At 42.3% G+C, this 13782-nt stretch overlaps 1 long non-coding RNA gene across 1 annotated transcript in view; it reads left to right on the top strand.

Annotated features, from left to right (window-relative positions):
• Positions 1 to 1289: 1289 nt before the first annotated feature.
• LOC148685602 (uncharacterized) overlaps positions 1290 to 13782 on the top strand; it is a 58316-nt gene continuing 45823 nt past the window's right edge. The window contains exon 1 of the long non-coding RNA XR_015950157.1: positions 1290 to 1441. This is a non-coding gene — a long non-coding RNA (uncharacterized LOC148685602). The remainder of the gene's footprint in view (positions 1442 to 13782) is intronic.

Genomic DNA, 13782 nt, shown 5'->3' with positions numbered 1-13782 from the left:
CTAAGCTGCACATTACAAATCAGCCTGCCAGAGGAGTCCGTTTTAGGCCATCCTTCCACTTGATCAGCTAGATCTGTTTTTCCCAAACTTGGGTCTCTAGCTGCTTTTGGACTGCAGCTTCCATCATCCCTAGCTAGCAGGACCAGTGGTCAGGGATGATGGGAACTGTAGTCCAAAAGCAGCAGGAGACACAAGTTGGGAAGACCCTGAGCATGCAGGAAAAAAATATCAACATGGTGGCCTTGCTGCTACCCAGCAGATTTCTAAAATGACACAGCCTAGACAGTATGCTCTTTTCTTGCTTGTTTGAATTGGCTCTTGAAGCGCTCTATCAATGTAGAGTGTTTCTTTGAGAGCTGGGGTCATAGAAATGATGAAATGCTATGGAGACAATGGCAGGGTTTCCCACATTTGGGTCTCTGGCTGTATTTGGACTGCAACTCCCATCATCCCTGGCTACCAGGACCAGTGGTCAGGAATGATGGGAACTGTAGTCCAAAAACAGCTGGCGACCCAACTTTGGGGAACCCTGCAGCTGCATTTAAGCATTGCAGTGGGAGGGCATTGCAATGCCACCCCTTCAGAACTTTAGGTCTTAAAAATGTTTGCATGGCTATGAATATATCCAATTGGTGCCTTTGCACAAACAGAAGGACTTTTGATCTGAGTAAGACTTGATCTGAGTAAGACATATTTTTAAAGCTGTTAAGACATATGCTGTTTTTAAATCAAGGTCTTTGCAGATACCTTACAAGCATTTGTTAATAAACTGTAGAACCATATGTGATCCCTATAAATAAGCCCGTAATTTACCATCACTATCACAGGTGTTCAGCAGAGCAGATAAAGTGGGCAATCTAAGGGGGGGGGACATAAATAACTGGCCATTTTAGGAAGAAAAAGAACTTGTACAAATATTCCCCCTAATCTTCTGAGCAGCTGATGTAAAAAGTGGACCTTTATAAAGTGACACACATGTTCAAATTTGAATGGAAATGATGAACATGGGCAGATATTGCACCATCAGATTTACAAATGAAGATACAGCTTGACGGCAGAATTTCAGACCTTTATTGTATGTGGTTTTCTTAGCATCATAGTGTTGGAAGGGCCTAAAATTAGGAAGGGGGGGAAACAAATGTCCAAAGTTGAAATGGGCAATGCAGATTATCACATAAACAGGAAAAGTGGGAAGTTATGCAAACTGAACATGGAGTGTGTTGCCTGTCTCTTTAAGAGATCTCATCTGTAATAGAAACTCCCCTCTCTGGGTTTGGTTCTCTCCACAGCTGAGTGGGAACGATATGGAGTCTTTTCTTTGTGGAGCAAGCCCACAGCTTCCGTGCTGGGTGGTTCACAAATAAATACGACTGTTGAAGATCTCCTGACCCCTCCTGCATCCGGGTGTTAAGACAGAGGCATTGCAAGGTCTTCTTGCACAGTAAGTACTCTTCCCAGACTCATGGGATACTATGTAAAAAGTTCTTGGGAGAAATTAATTGTGGTATCAATTACAGGCTTTTCCCTGGAGGAATTCTGTGACTTTGTAGCTAGGCCCCCAGCAGAGCTTTGGTGGGCTTGCCATACGTCCGGACATAGCCAGTATTTGGTCCTAATTGTGGTAGCCCATGTCTGAAGTGTGGATTTTGGTGAATTTCATTAAAAATAGCTCCAACACCTTCTGCCGCCTCATTTTGCCTGCTTACGATTTAAGGAAATGGTGGCATTTGAGAAACAGGCTTGGGCACTTCAGGCTGCAACCGGGTCGGAATCTAGACACATCAAAAACGCTGTGAAAATGCATTTCGAAAAATATATTGAATTTGCTGTGAGCTCACCATCGCCATCTAGTACTGTATGACATTCGTATAATGCACTTGAAATGTTGCAGTTTCCATTTGTCCAGGTGTTCACAGAAGGAGCCAAAAGTGCATGTTGCAATTAAAGAGCCATTGAGCTGGAGGAACACAGTCCTCTCTCCCTGTTCCTCTTTAATTTGCCTCAAAAACCTCTTACTGTAGTTTGTGCTCCCAGAGAGCATCCCTGATATTATAGGGCCAGATTTGGAATGCATAAGCCAGGCATCCCCAAACTGCGGCCCTCCAGATGTTTTGGCCTACAACTCCCATGATTCCTAGCTAAGAGGACCAGTGGTCAGGGATGATGGGAATTGTAGTCCAAAACTTCTGGAGGGCCGAAGTCTGGGGATGTCTGGCATAAGCCGTAAACTCCAGCATTCTACAGATGATGCCTAAATATGCTTAGATGCTTCTAAACTGGTAAGCCTTTTAAATCAATTATCAAGATACATTGTGAATTGGGGCTAATCTGAAATATGCTACTGGGAAATCCTACCTCAGGTTTTTTTCATGGATTTCACCTACAACCTAAGATGATAGCTGAGAATGGCTATTTGAAGAGAATATTTTGGTTGAATGCTGCCTAGACAAGACCACCGTAGGCACGGGAAGTGGAAAATCATATTATGGTACATTATTATGCTTGTTTACTCAGAAGTACAACCCACTGTGTTCAAAGGGGCTTCTTCGTAAGTGTGAATAGGATTGCAGCCTTAGTGAAGTTAGGAGGCAAGTACATGTCATTCAAATAAGTACATTACTCTCCCTTGGTTCTTAGGGGTTTATCCATTTATGTTTTTCAATCAGATATACCAAACTAGGTAGGATTTGCATTCTATGGAATGCAGAACAGCTGCTGTTCTCTTTACCAAGCTTGAATTTAGCAGACTCTCATCCTGAATATAAAAGCTCCCAAAATATTCATACCTCAAACTTGGCAGTGGGAACATCCCAAATACTATGCTATTCTACCTGGGCAGTGAGAACTAGAGTCCAAATGTATTGTGGCAGTGGCGGACTTTGGGCTGTCGAGTTTCAGTGGTGCCCTATGCAACGCCAAAATTCGGAACTCCCTGCCTCTCATGCTCCATTGTACAACATTGCTGTGGCTTCCCGTGTGGCATCCTCTCAGCTTGGCAAACTTGGTCGTGCTCCCCTAAATGTGCCTCTGATTCCTTACTATTTAAGGAGGCCAAAAAAGAGGGGGGGGGAACCTGGCTCAGCCAGGGCAGGTGGCTTTTATGTAACTTATCAAATGCTGTCAGATGGCAAACACCCTTGTATGTTATCTGTTAATATTTTACATGCCACTTATTCCAAGCTGGCCATGAGTTATCAAATGTGCTCAAGGGAGCCAGCTAGAAGAAGCTCCACCCCACAGAACTGATCACATGACGTGGCGCACACATTTGAATGACTCCCCACTAAATTTTTTGGAGGGGCAAACCCCTCAAATATTTTATTGTAAGGCTGAAGGGATCTCTGTCCCATGAGTTTGCTCCTATGACTATGCTATAACAGTGGGTTTTGAACATTTCCCAAGGAACCTTCGATTCTCTTGAAGCTCATCAATGGTGGTCCCTCAGTGGTGAGATCAATGATGATGAAGCTCCCCTGAAAGGCAGCTTGCCACAGCTGACCTTCCTCTGCAATGTATAGCCCCAATAAAATGTTGGGTGCATTCAGTGATAGGGAGGGAAATTTGGTTCAGTTTGCATATAAAAGCTAGCCTACGTAATCCACACCCTGAAATGTCATACCTAGTGGTTGCTAAGCTTTCTGGGTCCAAGGGCACACTGAGCATTTTGAGAAGGTGCCAAGGGCACCAATCACAAAATGGGTGCCACCAGTGGTGCAGCTGAAAACAAAATGGCTGCCACCTTCCAAAGAGCAAAATAGGATGGCAACATAAAATGGTTCAAAAAGGGATTCGATTTTTTTAAAATAAGAAATCTGTATTATCATTTTGTTTTGAGAGAAGAAGCAGAACTTACACAGACTTTTAGCAATTAAAGGGGCAACAGTAAAACATAATAAATCAGGGAATGGGGAGAAGAAAACCAGGACATAACAAAAATATGCAATGTAGCTTTGAATAGTGATTGTAAATAGAACATACAGGGAGAGGAATAAAAAGTAGTTTAATCTTCCACGAAACCTCTCCACATAGTAGCCTGGGAAATTGGCGGTTTGGTGGAAAACAGTTTGAAATACTTTTCTTTTCCCGGCTACATTAGGTCATGTTTGTTACATTGTCTGTTGCATCAGTGTAGATTAGAGCCATAAAGTTAAAGGGATCTGATTCCAGGAATAATTCTGAGTGCATGCATGGTCACAAATAAAAAGATACAATGCTGACTGGCAAGTATTTTTTCCCTATCTTTGAAAAGTAGGAAAGAATTAAAAAAACGCAAGGGAAAGGCACAGAAAATACATTTAAAAAACTTAATACATTTTTTTAAAAGTCATTCAAGCAGTAGTTGAACAATAATTGCCCAGACTAATGTGATGTTTGAGGCTGAATGTCATCTACAAGGTTCTCAAAATTTGTGGCATGTGAGGAAATATGTGCTCTCCCCTCCATAAGCAACCTAGAACCTCTGAAAATAGGTCCCCATAGCAGGATCGGATGGGTTCCTTAAACTGAAATTGACAGATTCACCCACCCCTAGGCATAATGTACTTATGAGGGAGCACATCTGATACATCCATCTCTGCCTATCCTGGCTACCACATTTCTTTCCTTCCTCCTTTACCTGCCACTGTTTTTTAACAAATGACTATTCTGCCACATGGCAGAAATGCAGTGAAAGACTATACTGTTCAATGATTTAAAGACATTTCTGAAAAGCTCATTGAACTCTCCAGCATAAACACTGAATGTGTGCTCAGGTGGGTTTTTTTTTTTTTAAAAAAAAGCAAAAGCACCCTGTTAGCATGCTAAAGTGCAAATCTGATCTTCAAAGTCACATCTCGCAGTGTAGCCTTAAGCTTCCGAGTTAAGAGATTTGTAGCAGAACCCCACCACAGTTTATCCAATGCAAAGCCCGCTTCTGATTATCGAGGGTGCTTTATTTCCCTTCTAAACATGAATGAATGTGTTAGAAGCCTCGTTTTCCACATGTGGCTTCAATGCAAAGGGACATCTGATCACCCCATTCAATCTGAAAAGCACCATCTGTTCAGAGAGAGGTGAGGAAAGGATGCTTTTAGTGACGGCTAATGCACAAATTATTTGCAAACAAGAAGCAAACAGAATTAGGATAATTCAGCGCGGGGGTGGGGGGAGCAAACAAAATGGAAGGGTTCACCTTCAGGCATCCTCTAAAAATAAGCCAAAGCTCTGTGGGGAAAAGTTTGAAATAACTTTGAAAGTTAGGAAATAACCTTTTCATTGCAACAACCACCTGCATTTCAAACCCTGCATCTGTGCAGCCACAGGCAGGGAGGAGGAAGCAAAAGCAGGTGAGAAAATAAGTGCAGTGGTACCCTGGTTCTCAAACTTAATCCGTTCTGGAAGTCTCTTCCGAAACCAAAGCATTGCAAAACCAAGGCATACTTTCCCATAGAAAGTAATGCAAAACAGATTAATCCCTTCCAGACTTTTATAAACAACCCCTAAAACAGCAATTTAACATGAATTTTAGTATTTAATGAGACCTTTGATCCATAAAATGAAAGCAATAATCAATGTACTATACTATGAAATAAATTGGACATTATTGTAGATGATAAAAATGAAAAAAATAAATCCCCCCTCCCCCTGCACTGATGATAGTCATTGTTTGGATGGGGGGCCTTTATCCATTTCCACAGTCACACAATCAATCAATCAATCGAATTAACTGAAAAAGCTTCAAAAACAAAAATGCAAAATAAATAGCAAAAACAAAAGTGCCAAACTTAATCTGTTCCAGAAGTCTGTTTGACTTCTGAAATGTTCAAAAACCAAGGCTCAGCTTCTGATTGGTGCAGGTGCCCCGGAAACAATAGCTGACAACCACATCAGACATTTGGCTTCCGAAAATTGTTCAAAAACCGGAGCACTTACTTCTGGGTTTTTGGAGTTTAAGAACCAAAGCATTTGAGAACCAAGGTACCACTGTACTGGTACTTGAGCCACCCCGAAGAGCTTTAATTTCCCAGGCTTCCTGGTGCCCGGGATGTTTCTGTAGCCACATCTGAGCAGGATTGGACCTTAGTAATATGCTGCCCTGTGCTGTCATTTGACTCCCCCCCCCAGCCCTCACAGCCCCGGCTTAAGGTTGGCTTTGGTAATGAGGCACAAGGCTCTGGGACGGTCCTAGAGCCCTCCTCCCTCCTTCCCAAAGACCAGCAAGTGCTTGCCCAACTTTGAGGAGGAGGAGGCAGGAGGACTCTAGGACCCCGTCAGAGCCTCTCACCTGCTTCCCGAAGTCGGGCAAATGCTTACTAGGCTTCAAGAAGGCACACCTGGTGCAACTGGACCACTTGGCACTGCCCCAAATCCGCCTCTGATCTGAGGCACCAGGGCTGGAGCTTCACAAAGTGGCTTCCGGGAAGATGTGCCCCATCATTGCTATTGCCCAACTCCTGTTCCATGCCACTGCTACTATTGAGTTGCTTTTGGCAGGGGGAATTGGGGCATGATGTAGGGGCTTGCAGGGGTCTGAGAGGAGATATTTGGCTCTGCCACACAGGTTCTGAATTTGTAACTGAGCAGGTGGCAGTAGCGTGGAATTGAGAAATCCATTGTCAAATGCAGGTTGAGTGGACTGGAAGCCTGAACGACCCGTTAGCCTGCCCCCTTGGCCACCATCTCTGACAACTTGCTAGCTTATGCCTTCCATATATATATATATATATATATATATATATATATATATATATATATTCTCCTGTATCATCTGATGTTTACCTGTTGTGCCTGCTGAGCTGAATGAAATTGCTTTATATTGGCCGTCTGCAGCTTTGAGTGTCGCTCTGTTTGGTTTTTTTCGGTATGAGTTTTCATCGCTGAATTATGAATGAATCAACATCTGCTAAAAAAAAAAGTGTGGGGAGGAAAATAAGCAAACAAACCCAAGGCAGGATGAAAGATGAGACTGACTTTATATGATGTGCATACACCATTAAGCTGGAGGAAAGAAACAATTTATTGATTTGACTCCTCGCCGCATCATTTTTATGGCTCTTTTGGTTGGCTTTGCACAAGGTATTCATATGATGTCACGTAATGCGGATCCAATTTACAGTGAAAACAGTCCAAACTGATTGTCTGCTCTCTTGTTTATTTCAATACAATAACCCGCACATTTGTATGCGGTTAAGTGAACACAGCAATCAAGATTACAGCGATCTTCTTTGTAAAGCTTGAAAGGATTGGTGCTTCGGGAGAGATGTCATGAACTTGGTGAATATTATCTCTACAAGCCTCATATCTGTTCAGGCTTATAACCAACTCCAAAAGGGTGTTTCATTTGTAACTCTCACCCATTTTCCAGTTCCTTCTCCTTGCCCCCATCCTGTTTTAAGGGGGGGGGGAGGCTCATTTGTTGGTACTTTTTTGTTTTGTTTATATCTTGTATTTTTATGTTGTGAACAGTCCTGAGATCTATGGATGAAGGGTGGTATACAAATATTAATTAATTAATTAATTAATTAATTAATTAATTAATTAAATAGGAGGGTTTTGCTTAAAGGGTATTGAAAACAGACTCCAATTCAAATGAAACAATGGCTGTCCTAGGCACTGGGGGTTAAAATGACCCTGACATAAACATTCTTGGTGGCTTTATGGTGTTGCAGAAGTTAAGATAGGCAGGCCCTGTTCTCACCCACAAGTGCCTGATCCTGTCACGTGATAGAATATCCAGTTCTCTGTACAAGCAGGATAGATGAGAATTCTGTCTGTACCCCATTTCTCCTCTAGACGGCCATAAGCTAGACGCCTCATCACGGCAACCCCTGTGAACTCTTTAGCACCTCAATAAGAACCTCACTACATAAAGGGCACACACACACGACACAGATGAACAACAACAAAGATTGAGAGGTGGAGTTGCACTGAGAAGGGAGCCAAAGGTGCCCACAGAGACCGAGAAGGGGTTGATCAAGCCATCTTCCTTCTCTCATTCACACTATTTGACCTATTACTCTGAAGGTACTCCTAGCCGGGGTGGAGCAAGCAGGGGGGCGGGTGGTGGTCCGCCCCGAGTGACGCCCGGGGGGGTGACACTCGGCCTTCCTGGCCCGCCCCTCGCCTGCAAATGCGTGACCTGTGGGGCCACCGCAGGCCAGCGACACCCTGATCAGACTGTGCAAGCGCCGGATCTAGCACGTGCACAGTCAGCACGGGGTCACGGTGACATCACCGTGCGGCAGCTCCATGGTGTTCCTTAAGGGGACGCCGTGCGCGAGCGGTGGTCTGTGGAGCTGCCGCAGGCCAGCGGCACCCCAATCGGACTGTGCACGCACCGGATCCAGCATTATGTAACACACATGCATTGTTACGTAGCGACACCGCGCCCCCGGGTGCATGGCAATTTGCCGCCCCTGGTGTCGCAGCGCCTCGCTACGCCCCTGCTCCTAGCTCAGATTTTCTCTCTCCTGAGCCTCAAGTAGATGAGATTGGTCTCAACTAGGGCCAGGGCCTTTTCAGCACTGACCCCGACTTGGTGGTGGAATGCTCTGTCACAAAAGACCAGGGCCCTGTGGGATTTGACATCTTTCCGCATGGCCTGCAAGATAGAGCTGTTCCACTTGGCCTTCGGCTTGGACTCACTGTGACCCCTTATATGGGATTTGGTATATAAATTTTCCCTTGGCTTTTTTTGTTGGCCCATGATAGGACCAGCATGGATAGCTGGCTCAGGTGAATATCTGATGTTCCCCCCCCCCCCTTTATGATCTTGATTTATGGGCTACTACTAAAATGAGGCTGCATTTTAAGCTGTATTTTAAGTTGTATTTTAATTAACTATTTTTTTTCTTTTTTCTATTATGTTTATTGTAATTTATATACGGGGTTAGCCGCCCTGAGTCCGGCCCTGGCTGGGGAGGACGGGGTATTAATAAAATTTATTATTTATTAATATTATTATTATTATTATTTGGGTTAACCATTGGCAAATCTTCAGCCTTGTTCATGGTCAGTTTGCAGATAAGCTGTGCCCTTCCAGATGTTTTTGAATTCCAACTTCCAGCTGCTCCAGCCAACATGACCAATGGTCCAACAGCAAGTTAGGATTTTGGAGCAAAGTACAGACTATTTAGCATGCACATCCCCAGACATTAAGTGAGCGCTTCCTTCACCAGCAAGTATTGCTGGTTATTTTTTTTTGTTTGCGGGATTGCTAGAGATGGAGGAAGGCTCCATTTTAAAAAGGTTTATACACAGAATTTGCTGATTCTGACCTGACTGAACTTTGTCTACATCAAGCTGCCACTTGCTTGAATGCCTAATTATGTCTGAGCTGCTTTTGCATTGCATTTTTTTTTAAAAAAAGATGAACTAATCATGAGCAGAAGTTTATGCAGTGTGTGTGATATGAATCAAACCACATTCAGTACTATATTTCTGCAGCATCATACATAAGTATATAGTTAAATGCACAGGTGTACAGAGCTCTTTATGTGCTTGTTACTTTAGGAAACCTGGAGTGTGTATGTGTAGCATATATCTTTCATTGTAATAAAAACATAAGAATGTCATCACACAGCTCCCATTGGAGGATTTCTATACCACATCACAATCATGGATTTGCATAAAGTCAGAGTGGATATTCTGATCATTTTTATTTTTAACCTAGTATTTTTATTATTAATTAAGAGGAGCAAAGCTCCCCCCCACCCCGACTGTGTGCATGGCCCATCCCCTAGTGTATATAATATTATAACTATAACAAGTACAAAAAATGTTTTTTTTAGTTGAACTAGTTAAAAAACAGCTTGATTTTCATTAAGACCAAGGAATGAGATGGGAGTTAAAAATATATATCTGCAACTAAGCACAACATTGAGGTTTTCAGGAAATTCTATCTGTATTTAGGACAGGCCAGGGTTGTGCTTTCAGCAGAGTGTTTAGGATTATAGTGGAGACATAAAACCAGGAAAGTTGGTGTACTTTTTGCAATGATGGTGCAGCACATGGAATTTGGGGTTTGAACCCCTCCTGAGCCTGGCTGTTTGTTGGGTTGCTTCAGACAAGTCACTTCCTCCGTCGAATCTGAGGGAAATCAGTACTATAACTTTTACATCCATAACCTGCTAGCATAACAAATAGCAATACTGTAACTGGCAAATTTTGTTTTTATTGCTGCTTAGTAACTACAACAAATTTTGATAATCATTTATTTGTCCACTTCCATAGAAAACTAATTAATGTATAATTTGCTAAACCAAGCACTGTTGATTTTTAATTAGCCATGGCCTTTTCATCAGTACTCTCTTTCCATGTGTTGGTTTTTCTTCCCTCTAGTGGCTGATCCCAAAGTGCAAGCAATTTTGCGAGTGTTCATCATAAGGACAGCCCTTATCCACACTGCCAGTGCTCCATCTGATTGGAAGTATAGGATAGTATTTTGGTGGCCAGATCACTAGATGGGGCTATAAACTACATCATAATTTCAATGTATGTCATCAGAACTCATTACCTGGCATAATTGTTGAGGATTACAAGCAAATTCCCAGGCAACAAATTATCCCTCTTTTGTGTTTACAAATCAGTGCAGATTTATCCACTCCCCTAAAATTGGGGGCAGATTTTTGTGGAACGTTGGGCTTTCCACTAAAAACTGGAGGAGAGGGACCTGTGTCTGTGTGGCAGAATGTACTAATGCTGATAACATCCCTGTTTGCCTAACGGTCATCCTGGGTTTATCAAGTGCTCTAAACTCTAATTATTGATTAGGGTTGCATTTGTTGTACAAGAAGCAAGGAACAAGTTCTCTATATAGTTGTACCAGCTAATGGTGTTGCCTAAAAGATTAGAGGACCTGGTTATATTGTTATATGCCACCCCTATCTCCTAGCAGTGTGAGATATCAGGGGTTTCAGGCACTTACCCAGGGTTTGTGTTTTCTTCAGAAATTAGGCACAATGGAGATTGTGGTGTCTTTAGGCTATGTGGTTTGATTTACACACACATATACAACCTGCACCTAGATGGAGGGATTGCAGAGCATTCACATCATATGAAGCTCTAGCTTCCCCCTTTCGGGTAGCACTGGATTCAAAGGACAGCACAAAAGCATCCTCTGTGTTTCTGAGAGCCAGTGTGGTGTAGTGGTTAAGAGCAGTAGACTCATAATCTGGTGAACTGGGTTTGCTTCCCCGCTCCTCCACATGCAGCTGCTGGGTGACCTTGGGTTTAGTCACACTTCTCTGAAGTCTCTCAGCCTCACTCACCTCACAGAGTGTTTGTTGTGGGGGAGGAAGGGAAAGGAGATTGTTAGCTGCTTTGAGACTCCTTAGGGTGGTGATAAAGCGGGATATCAAATCCAAACTTTTCTTCTTCTTCTTCTTCTTCTTCTTCTTCTTCTTCTTCTTCTTCTTCTTCTTCTTCTTCTTCTTCCTCCTCCTCCTCCTCCTCCTCCTCCTCCTCCTCCTCCTCCTCCTCCTCCTCCTCCTCCTCCTCCTCCTCCTCTATCCAACCTGTCATCCTCAGCTCACATGGAGTTCTGCCCCTTCTTTTTGCAGCTAACCAACTCCAATGACCTCCTGTTGGCCTACCTCATGCAAAGTTGAAACCTTTGCCTCTGCCCACTAGTACCCAGCAAACAATGGACCCCAATCCCCCTTTCCTGGCAGTCTTGCCCTCTGATGGTTTCCTTGATGGATTCACAAAGGATCACATTATGGTGCTGGTTAACAGTAATATATCTCACCTTTCCCTCCCTTATTGTTACATAAATCATTAAAGGGCACCAGACACAGTGGAGTTAAAATATTTCAATGTGTGTTGGGGTGACTATAGCTAGAAATGAGAGTAACGGCACAATCCTATGCATGTATATTCAGAAGTATCGTAAGTCCCATTGAATTAATTGGGACTTACTCCTATCCAGGCATCACAGGACTGCAGCTTAGGTGCCATTCTTAACAACCTTCTGTTCTTAACAAAACTAATGATTAGGGTTGATTGATCTGCTCACACAAAACCTTGTTGATTCATGTTTGTGGGAGAAATCCACCCAATGAAACTGTGCACGGCAACATGTCCCATTAAACTCAATGAAACCAATGTCTGAGTCAGAGTTGTTTGAAGTTGGCCCTTGTGATGGGGAAAATAGGGAGAAAACAGAAGAGGGTTATTTTAGGATTCTTATGCTCTTTCCACCATTATTCCGAGGGGATCGATCCCCTGTAGAGTTCTCCATTGTTTGCTATAACAAAACTATGAAAATGTACTTGTTCTCTTCGTAGCAGAGATTAGATTACATAATACGAGAACTAGGAGACAGATAGCCTGCAGGTATTTATTAGTCAAAAGAAGACTGATAACATTATGTAAGGATAGGCCATATTATGAAAATGAAATCCCCAAAGTGATGTACATTTATTGAAAAGGGAAGAACTGAAAAAGACATCTTTTGTATATATGCGCATCGAACTATTCCACTTTCCTGCTCACCCTCTCCTCTTAGGAGAAACTTCATTAGATATTACGGGAGAGAGAGTAGATGAGAAAATGAGCAAATTAAGTTAATTTGGGTATTCAGAAGGTATAAAAAATAAATTTAAGGAACTGCAGAAAGAGGGGGAAGGAAGTCAAGTTTTGAAATGTTAAAATGATTGTGTGTGTGTGTGTGTGTGTGTGTGTGTGTGTGTGTGTGTGTGTATTATGGGAGAGACTCCTGTCCCCTCTCAGATCCTGTCTTGTTACCTTGCCTAAGGTTCTTTTCAAATTCAATATGATATAGCATATTTATATTCTGTCCTTCCAAAAGCTTTGCCCTGGATCAGCAGTGGCTCCTCTACCATAATTGTCCAGTTGGCTCCCTTGACTCACCAGGTCACAGGATTGGAGGAAGTAGCTCCTGGTCCTTCTCCAAGTTTAGTGGCTGGGAGTTTAAAAATGTGTTTTAAAGTTTAAAGGTATTTAAAATGTTTTCAGTAAAAAATAAAAATGTAAACATCTGTACCCCACTTTCCCACAATATGCCACTTTAAAGTCCCTGAAATTATGATAAAGGATAATAAGTTAATAAATAAATAAGGTGTGAGAGCTCCCCAGAATGAACTATACTGACAATATAGATACACACACAAGCAGGTTTTCAGTTGGAGGAAGGGACCATTCGAACTGGTGTCCTGTGTGAACAGGAAATAATTTAAAATGTGAGTACATTGCCACATTACAATTTAATTCTGTTCCCTGAACCTTGAGACGCCAATATAAATATGAGTACATTCACTGGGAAATCAGTATGTTTCAATTAGAATAACATTGCCTTTCAAAATAAGCAACAGATCTGTGAATGTGATACAATATATCGTTACCTGGTAGCACAGACATGAAATAACAAGGGACATAAGGTTAAGATCAGGAGCATATTAGTTGATGTTTCTGAACAGCTTAAAGAGAAAGTGCAATCAAGTTTATGCACTTGGAGGCTAAAAATGAATAACCTGCATTTAGCAGAATGATACTGACTCATCGCAGTTTGCCTAGGTCCCACCTCCATGTATAATTTGCAAATCTTCCTAGCTTGCCCACTGAAATCAATGAAACCTAACCTTGAATGGATCATGCCCAAATAGCTTGCGGGTTAGATTATACTGAAGCTGGTTTTATATTTTGCAGTAATGTTGTCCCCCCCCCCCCCCACACACACACACTTGGATGTTTATTTTAATGCTGTTGATTTAGTTAATGATACACACATTGTTTTATGATTTTAAGTTTTTTTTAATATATAGATTACATTGAGGTAGTTTTCAA

This window comes from Zootoca vivipara, chromosome 5 (assembly GCF_965207765.1).
Source record: "Zootoca vivipara chromosome 5, rZooViv2.hap1.1, whole genome shotgun sequence".
In the NCBI taxonomy this organism is placed as follows: domain Eukaryota; kingdom Metazoa; phylum Chordata; class Lepidosauria; order Squamata; family Lacertidae; genus Zootoca; species Zootoca vivipara.
The sequence above is the reverse complement of the archived record's forward strand: the minus strand, read 5'-3'. Positions and strand labels throughout refer to the sequence as shown.